The following is a 9005-nucleotide window of genomic DNA, read 5'->3' as shown; positions in this document are numbered from 1 at the left end:
AAAACTCCAGGCTGCTCTCTCTGAAAAAGAGAGACTATTTACAAGGGCCTGGAGTGACAGGACAAGGGGGAATGGATTCAATCTGAGAGTTTGTTTAGATTAGATATTAGGAAAACATTCTTTACTGTGAGGGTGGGGAGGCCCTGGCACAGGTTGCCCAGAGAAGCTGTGGCTGCCCCACCTCTGGAAGCGTCCAAGGCCAGGTTGGACAGGACTTGGAGTAACCTGGGATAGTGGAAGGTGTCCCTGCCCATGGCAGCGGCCGGAACTAGATGGTCTTTAAGGTCCTTTCCAAGCCAAACCATCCTGTGATTCTATGAAGGGTATGGAGGGAAGTGAGGGGATCAGACACTTTCTCCAGTGTTGGTCTTTATTCCTAAACTAGTTTTAGTGTTAAACTGTATCCTGGCAGGTATTCTGGGTCATCAGCAGCCGCAGCTGAAGAGCTGTGGCTTGTGCTGAGAGGTGGCAGCCACATCCTCTGTTTTATCTGGGTTGTCTTATGACCAGAAACAGAGTTTCAGATCACAAGTATCTCCAGTTGTCTTTAATCCCATGTGTTACCCTATGCCTTCAGCAGTCTGAGGTGTCCAGGTAGAACTAGTTTGGTGGATGATCTAAGCACCTAACTTTTCTTTGTAGGGGACCCAGTTCCTAAATTTGACACCTCACTGACCACTCATACAAGAGCTCTGGACATCTGAGACATCTCCCGTCTTTTGACATCGATGGATCCTGTCCTCGGTGCAACCCTGGAGAGCCTTTCCCATGGGGGTGAAGGCCCTCAGGAGCACAAGAAGATCTGAGGACGAGTTCTTGTATCCCAATAAAGATATTTGCAGCTTCAACTCCAATAAAAGCAAGCTCCTGTGAAACCCCATTGCTGATATCTGCTCATATATATCAGGGTGGCTTTTGTTGTTCTTATTGTCTATAAAAATCAGCCTGTGAATGAATTTTATTTAACTAAATTAAGTCCTGTTAAATCATCCTGTGTTGCAGCAATTTGGGTGGCAACATATATATTAATAATTCCAAAAGCACGAGAGCCCATTCCTGCTGCCACTCCAGCCCAGAGCACCGGGCTGGGTTTCAGGAGACAGGCTCAGTTCTCTGCTCCCCCTACACAGTTACATCTGCCAGCCCAACCTGAAATGCTGGGAATGGTAATGCAGGGAAAACCCTGGGTGGCAGAAGGCCAACTTCCTTAGGGCTTGAAACTGCCTCACCACATTCACATCATTCTGCTCCTGCTGTCTCTATTTCACATAGACCAGCACCATGTCAATGGAATTCTATTTCCCTGGATCCTAAACTAGTCAAAATGCTTTTCCCTGTGCTCTGCTGTCTGGGGGTCATGGACTGTGTGTCCATCAGCCTGGAGTCTGTGCACCAATGCTCATCCCCTCCAGACTCATTCCCTCCTTCCTCTCCCCATCCCTATTATCCCACGGTGCTAATGCAAAGGCCAAAAGGATTCGAGACAAGGAATGACTCAAAGAATCCACGCTGTCCATGCCAGGAGTTGTTATGGGTGGTTTCAGGACTGAATATGACCAGTTTGTGCCAGCTTCCTACAAGCCTAAACACAGTGGGTTTGGAGAATCACAGAATCATGGAATAATTTGGGTTGGAAAGGACTCTAAAGATCATCTTGTTCCACCTCCTGCCGTGGGCAGGGACACCCTCCACTATCCCAGGTTGCTCCAAGCCCTGTCCAACGTGGCCTTGAAGTTATTCTTGACTGTTAATGGTCAACCTAATAATGAACAGGGCCGGGCCATATTCCTATCTATGTGTGGGTTTGGTTCCTTCTTCTTTTCTTGGACAAGAAACCACAAGGCACATCTCACAATGACCCCAGGTGAGATGGGAGCCAGATCCTCCAGCACAAACACACACCAAGACATTTCCTCACAGGTATAAGGATTGAATACAACTCCTCTGGAGCAAGTTTACTAAAATGTATTGAGATATGCAGACTATGGAGTACAAACACCCCCAAATGAGAATTCAGTGTGTCCTGGAGCTTTTGTCTTCTAGCACTATTCAAATTATTGCTAACCCTAAAAGGAAATAAGACAAAGAATAGCTGTTCTGAGGGCCAGAGGAAGAACTTGTTCTGCATCCTCTCATGGGGACAGACTTCTGAATGTGTCTGATCTCTCTGGGATAGAAGTTGATTGACACAATATAATTTCAACAGCAAAACATTTTAAAAAATGAGAAATATTGTTGTTTTCTGGGTGGTTCAAGAATTGCTTTCAAGATCCTTCAGGTCATTAAGGCTGTTTGTGGAGGAGTTTGTTCTGTTTTTGTAGTTCATGTTTTGCTGTGTCCACGTGTGTGTTAAATGCATATTTTCTGCTCAAAATTCCAGATTTTCTGATGGGATGATGCATCTCTTAAATTTCAGAAGCTCTGCTTAGCCCATCTGAGATGTCAGTGGTCACTAATCATACTGCAAAATAAAGGAAAGAAATTTTCACATTTTGCAATCCAGGAAAGGATTTCAATACAAAGCACAGAAGGGACTGAATGAGCACCAAGAGCTCATATTCCTGGATCCAACTCTTCAGTGCTTGGTAGGATACTCACAGTCTTGCTGCTGATGAATTTTAATAACAAATTGCTTTTCTATTTTACTTAATAATGAATTGACCAGTGTCTGTGCCTGAAGCTTCCTACTCATCTTGGAATCTCTGGTCTGGTAAGGAATTTCTTCTGCTCATGCTTTGTTTATAACATCTCTGCTACTAATATTGAACAAAGTTTAAATAAGAGACTCCAAAAATAAGAGCACCTGTAGCATCTTACAGCACAAAAAAAAAAAAAAAAAAAAAAAAAAAAAAAGAAACAGAAAATGAAACATTAGAATCAGTGGAGGCAGAGTGTAAGTTTTCATGGATATTTGTTTCTGCACTTTCATATCAGAGTAAAGATGTAGGCTGAAATTTAGAATTCTAGTAAGAAATTCAAGGGGAAAAAAATCCCCAAAACAAAACATAGAATCATGGAATGGTTTGGGCTGGAAGGGACCCTAAAGCTCATCTCATTCCAACCCCCTGTCATGAGCAGGGACACCTTTCAGCAGACCAGGTTGCTCAAAACAATGAGCAAATATTTTGGTTTAGTCTAAAACAGGAAAATGATGAAACTGGAGAAAATATCTTGCAGAACAATGTGACTTTCAGGTTGCTCTTCTGACTGTGAGACCTGGCAGGCTTTGCACCGTGGAACATGCAGGTTTCCTACAAACCTCACCCAAAAGTCCCAGGTCTCCAGACAGTCTGCACTTGAAAGACAGAATTAACATATCATGAGCAGTTTTTGAATCAGTTAATGGGAACAGCAGAAAGAAAGAGTTCATCTCTAGCTAATTCATTCTCTCTGCCAAAGAGATTTCACTGTGATCTTTCCCACGAGGCACTTGAGCTGCACCATTAATGGTACAGAGGGAAGTAGTGAGGAAATCCTCAGGAAATCCTGTACCTGAGTGTACAGAGTCTCTGCTCCCTTGCTGGAGGAGTTTTGCCTCTAAAGGGCAGACTGAGTGTGTGAAAATGAGTAATAAACCCATTACCCCAAGAAATCCCTGGGGAAAAAAGGTCAGGTTGGACAGGGCTCAGAGCAACCTGGTCTAGTGCCTGTGGCAGGGGGGTGGAGTGAGATGAGCTTTAAGGTCCCTTCCAACCCAAACCATTCATTGATTCCATGGATCATCACATCCATAACTCACCACGGTCCTACAGCAAGGGACCCCTCGCTGGCAGCGCCCAAAGGACCTTGTGTTGGCTGGGGGACAATGGTCAGTGGAACAAACACCCCCAGCCTGTTTGCACTGCACCTCGTTGTTGGGAGCACGCATGAAACCTGCACAAAACAAAAAATAAACAACCTAAAGCCTTGATTTTTCTTCCCAAAAGAAGCTAAAAACAATTTAGGCTGTGGCATGACAGCAACGTTCTAGTCTGCCTGCAGGCTGGCCACATCCACACCATTAAATTCCCTTATTTTCCAAACTGGGAGCCTTCAGTGTATCCAATGGTTCCAGTTGGTGTCTGTTCACAGGTAAAGTGTGTCCAACGTGCTGGAAGCATTAGTTGGCCTTGGGCAAAAGGGACTAAAATAATTTCTATTTCTATTTCTATTTCTATTTCTATTTCTATTTCTATTTCTATTTCTATTTCTATTTCTATTTCTATTTCTATTTCTATTTCTATTTCTATTTCTATTTCTATTTCTATTTCTTTCATTTCTATTTTATTTCTATTGCACTTCTATTCCTGTTTTATTTTATTTCTATTTCTAGTTTAGTCTCTCCATACTCACGATTTTCCCTCTGTGTTTCCTTACATTTTGTATAACTCTTACCTGAAGTGCCTTGGAGCATTAAGAGGAGAACAGTAAAGAAAAGGGAAAAGATCTTCATGTCCAAATTCAGTGCCACCAAATACAACAGCTACCAAGGAAAAATCAGAAAGAAGTCACTTTTAATCTGCATTTGTCATCATCCAGTACAAACACTATTTATGACATAAAAGTTGCAGTTTGTTAATAAAAAATTCCACTTATGCAATGTTTATAAATGTTCTAGAATAAATATATTGAAATACCAGTTTTTAAGGGAAGATATATTTGAAAGCATGTTGCATAAGAAAAAAAAAGATTATTTATGGCTATAAAATTTAAAAGAATTAGATTAATACTGTTGATTTCTTTCCATCAACTTCAGTGATAGCCTACACCAGCTTTAGTGAAGACCCTTTATTTGAATCCCATATAAATAACTCTGGATGTTAAAACTTCAAACAATTAAAAAAAATTAATTATCTTCCTCCAAAATTAACTTCCTCCCTTCTCCCTATAACACTTTTATAACGTGAGCCAGCTAAAAGCCCGGAAGTGTCTCTCCACCACCATTTCTTGATGCAGATTCCAATTACCTTTTGAAAATAATGCAAACTAATACAATAATTAGGAATCATCATTATTGACTGTAATAATCAGCCAAATGCATTACTGAAATACCAAGCATTGTACGTTTTAGAGGTTTATGAGAATTTAAGTTATAATTAAATTAAACTTAATATAATCATACATATTGGATGATGAATTTCTCTTTAGAGAAGCAATGAATTTTGTCAAAAAATCATGTGGTTTTCTCCTCATTGGTTGAAACTGGTGTGGAAACTACACCTTCACCTCATCCAAGAGGACTTCAGGAGAGGGGCCAGTCTGTCCTACCTGCTTTCTCCTAAAAGGTGTCTTCCCAAAGTGATGTCTTGCCCCAAAAGAACTGTCTTTATATACTCCTGTTGATGGCAGAGCTGCCACAGACCAGCTGGCCAAGGACGTGGACTTCTCACAGCAATTCCCAGCAGCTGAAATGTCACTTCCCAGCAGCCCAGGAGGAATGGTGACCGCTCATGAACTCCCTTCCCTTTCCCTGGCACATGAGTTGGTTCTTCCAAAAAGCCCCTGACACCAGCCTGGTTTGTGTACAACACATCGATCCATCGTGGGCAATGAAGGAAGTGTCCTGGGACAGACACACACTGGAGGCTGCTGGTTTGGATCCAGCAGGGACCTAATTCCACAGGGCTGTCCCATGGCCATGTGCTGGTGGTGACTGCAAAGAGATCGTCCCTGAGGCCTGGAAATGCCTCCACAGCCTCTGAACAGCTACATTAGGGAAGCTCAGTTTTTGGAATGACTCTCCTGTGTGCAAGCCAGGTGAGAACCCTCTGTGTTCATCAGAGAGTGATTTGGGTTAGAAAGGACCTTAAAGATCATCTCCAACCCTCTGCCATAGGCAGGGACACCTTCCACTATCCCAGGTTGCTCCAAACCCTGCCCAACCTGGCCTTGGACACTTCCAGGGATCCAGGGGCATCCACAGCTTCTCTGGGCAACCTGTGCCAGGGACTCGCCACCCTCCCAAGGAAGAATTTCTTCCTAATATCTAATCTAAATCTACCCTATTTCTATTTGAAGCCATTCCCCCTTGTCCTGTCCTTCCAGGCCTTTGTCCCACGTCCCTCTCCAGTTCTCTTGGAGCTGCTTTAGGCACTGGAAGGGGCTCTCAAGTCTCCCTGGAGCCTTCTCTTCTCCAGGTGAACACCCCCAGCTGTCTCCAGAGCAGAGGGGCTCCAGCCCTCGGAGCATCTCCATGGCCTCCTCTGGACTCACTCCAGCAGCTCCATGTCTTTATTCTGGGGGCTTCAAGTGGGGTCTCATATGAGTGGAGTGGAGGGGGAGAATCCTCTCCCTTGACCTTCTTGTCACACTTTCATTCTCATACATTTACCACATCTGTATTCTGCTTATGCCAGAGGAAATAACTATTGTTTGAATCACTAAACTTTCATGGAAGCACCCACTCCCGTGCACCCACTTTGTAGGTGGCCAAAGGAAATAAGCTCCACAAAACATGTTTTGATAAAATATGTGTTCCCAGAGGATTTGGATCAGAGATATTGATGGCAGCACTGGTATAACCTGAACCCTGAAGGCACCTTGTGAGCCCAGAGTTGTGTTTTCATTATCACATCACTAAGAGCAGGAAAAAACCCCAACATTCCTGTACTCCAAAGAGCATCCTACCCAGGTCACCTACCTCCCACAAGATGGCAATGAAGAGCTAGTGCTGAAATCCCCCTCCAGCAGTTTTCTTCAGTCCAGAGGACGTAAATTATTCTGGCAGTGGGGTTTTATGGATTTTCTCCTTAATTATACTGATGTGTTCTGATTCCCAGCGTTGATATGTGAGAGAATGATGATTTCTGACAGGTCAACCTCAAAGCCCCCTGTATTTTCCAATCTGTTGTGGACTCCTGTGATGGACAAAAAAACCAGCTGTTACTCTCAAAATCATGTTGAACCTAACAGGTAAGAGAGGAAGATCCAGGGAGAACGAGTCTGGGATTCCTTTTACCTTGGAAGCAGGAGACAGACAATGATAAGAGCCTGGGGATGTGGGACACATTTAATTCCCTTAGAAACCATCAGTGTCTGTGTCACAGATGACCCAAATCCTCTCAAGCCCAAAATGTATGATAGGAAAAATCAGAATAGGTGCTTTAACCACCCAAAAAGAACACACCTATCTTAAATCCCGTTCCTGTAAAATTTAATTGATGGAATGTGTATATGTGCTCTTTAATAGGTAGGAATATTTGTTTCTATGATTTGGATTTTGGTTTTGTTCTTCAAAAGAAAACCAACGAAAATCTAGACAGTCAAGTGAGGAACTGCAAAGAGGCAGAAATAGACACTGTGATTATTTAAATGCATAAATGAGTTCTTCGAGGCACAGAGCTCTGAACTGAGCTTTTGGGGTCACCTCCTGAAAAGCAACTTGAAATAGGATAAAATGACTCTTTCCTCCTGTTTTCCCACTTTGTGGCTGTGCCATCTGCCCCAAGTGGTACAACCTCAAATATGAATCAGGACTGGGATAAGATCTTCAACTAATTAATTTTATTTGTTGTTATATTTGATGGAAAACTTACTTTAAATATCTTAATATTATAATTAAACTGTTATTTTAATTACCTATTAACTCTAAATATTATTTTAGCTACTCAAGAATACAGAAGTGATGAATTTTCCTGACCTGTTTCTTGCCAGTTAAACACATGCAATTAAAGAATAATGCAAATCAATTAATATTGTAATACTCTAACCTGAAAGCATTTTGACAGCTGAAATATTCATTTTCCTTTCTTTGCTGTGCTGCAAGAGATACTATGTGGAGCCCCAAAAATCACATCTTTCTTTTGTACAGACAACATTTGCAAGCACATGTATGTATATATATATGGGTGTGTGCGTGTACCTATATATATATGTTTGTATGTCTGTGTATATGCATATATATATATATTTATAATTTACAAATGTTCTGAGAGAAATAAGGGTTGAATTTTCTAAACTGCTTTATATTTTATCCTCACTGAAGAATATGCAAATAGATAAAACCAATCCAAAGAATCTAATCTGTGCTTTACTTGGGAATAGTCAGGATATTAATTTAATAATTGTTTATTTAAACTTAGACATATTCTATGATGATATTTCTTACTCTTCCATTTCTCTACAGCCCTCCTAGCAAACCCACACTAACAGAGATATATTTATGCATAAAATGTTTTAATATGAATGTGTGGAAGGACTCTTCTAAATCTCAGTTGGCTTTTTATCACTCAGCAGGTCACAGACTTTGTCCTCTGGGAACATCCAGGTCTCAATTCCTTTTTTCACACTTAGACAAGTGCTGCCTGAAATGTCCCTGTGTCCTGTCCATCCTCCCTGGTTTGGTGTCCTCTCTCCTGACCCTTGTCCACCAGCCCCAGGGGGATATCTCAGCCAGTCCAAAGCACCCGAAATCACTCTAGATTACAGTGTGAAAGCTACTGGGTTAAACTCTGTGTGTCCATATATCACCTCCATCATACCCCATCTTACCTCTGATGATGGGATGTCCCCAAGCAACCCGAGACCATAAGGATCCTTCACTTTTTCTCTGCCATCCTCTTCCTCCAGTGTCCTCTGTGCAAATGGCAGGAAGGACAACAAACCTTTGGTACGATTGCCCAATGTTTGTCCTCACAGCACCTCCACAATTTGCAATAAAATCCATCCAGGAACAGCCCTGCTATCCATTCAGTGGCCTTGGACAGCCCTGTGGAAACCTGCCTGGACCTGAGTTGGCCAAAACCTGCCTGGAAATCCAACCTGCTGCCAGGTGTTTTGAGCAGCAAAGTGGAGGGAGCTGCCCCTGCTCCCTCCAGGAATCAGGGCTGGGCTGCACCTCTCCCACCTCAGAGAATTCCAGCTCAGCAAGGACACCAACAAACAAGCCAGCTGCTTCCAAAGGCCCTGAAATACAAGGATAAAAGCGCTGCCTGGAGAACCAGGGAGCAGAAATTCAGCTGTACATCTCCAGAGCAGCATTAACATTTATCTGTGTTTCACTGACTGCAAAACCATGTTTTATCCCA

Source organism: Pipra filicauda, unplaced genomic scaffold (assembly GCF_003945595.2).
Source record: "Pipra filicauda isolate LSUMZ 115617 unplaced genomic scaffold, ASM394559v2 scaffold24_size8852520_pilon, whole genome shotgun sequence".
In the NCBI taxonomy this organism is placed as follows: Eukaryota; Metazoa; Chordata; class Aves; order Passeriformes; family Pipridae; genus Pipra; species Pipra filicauda.
The sequence above is the reverse complement of the archived record's forward strand: the minus strand, read 5'-3'. Positions refer to the sequence as shown.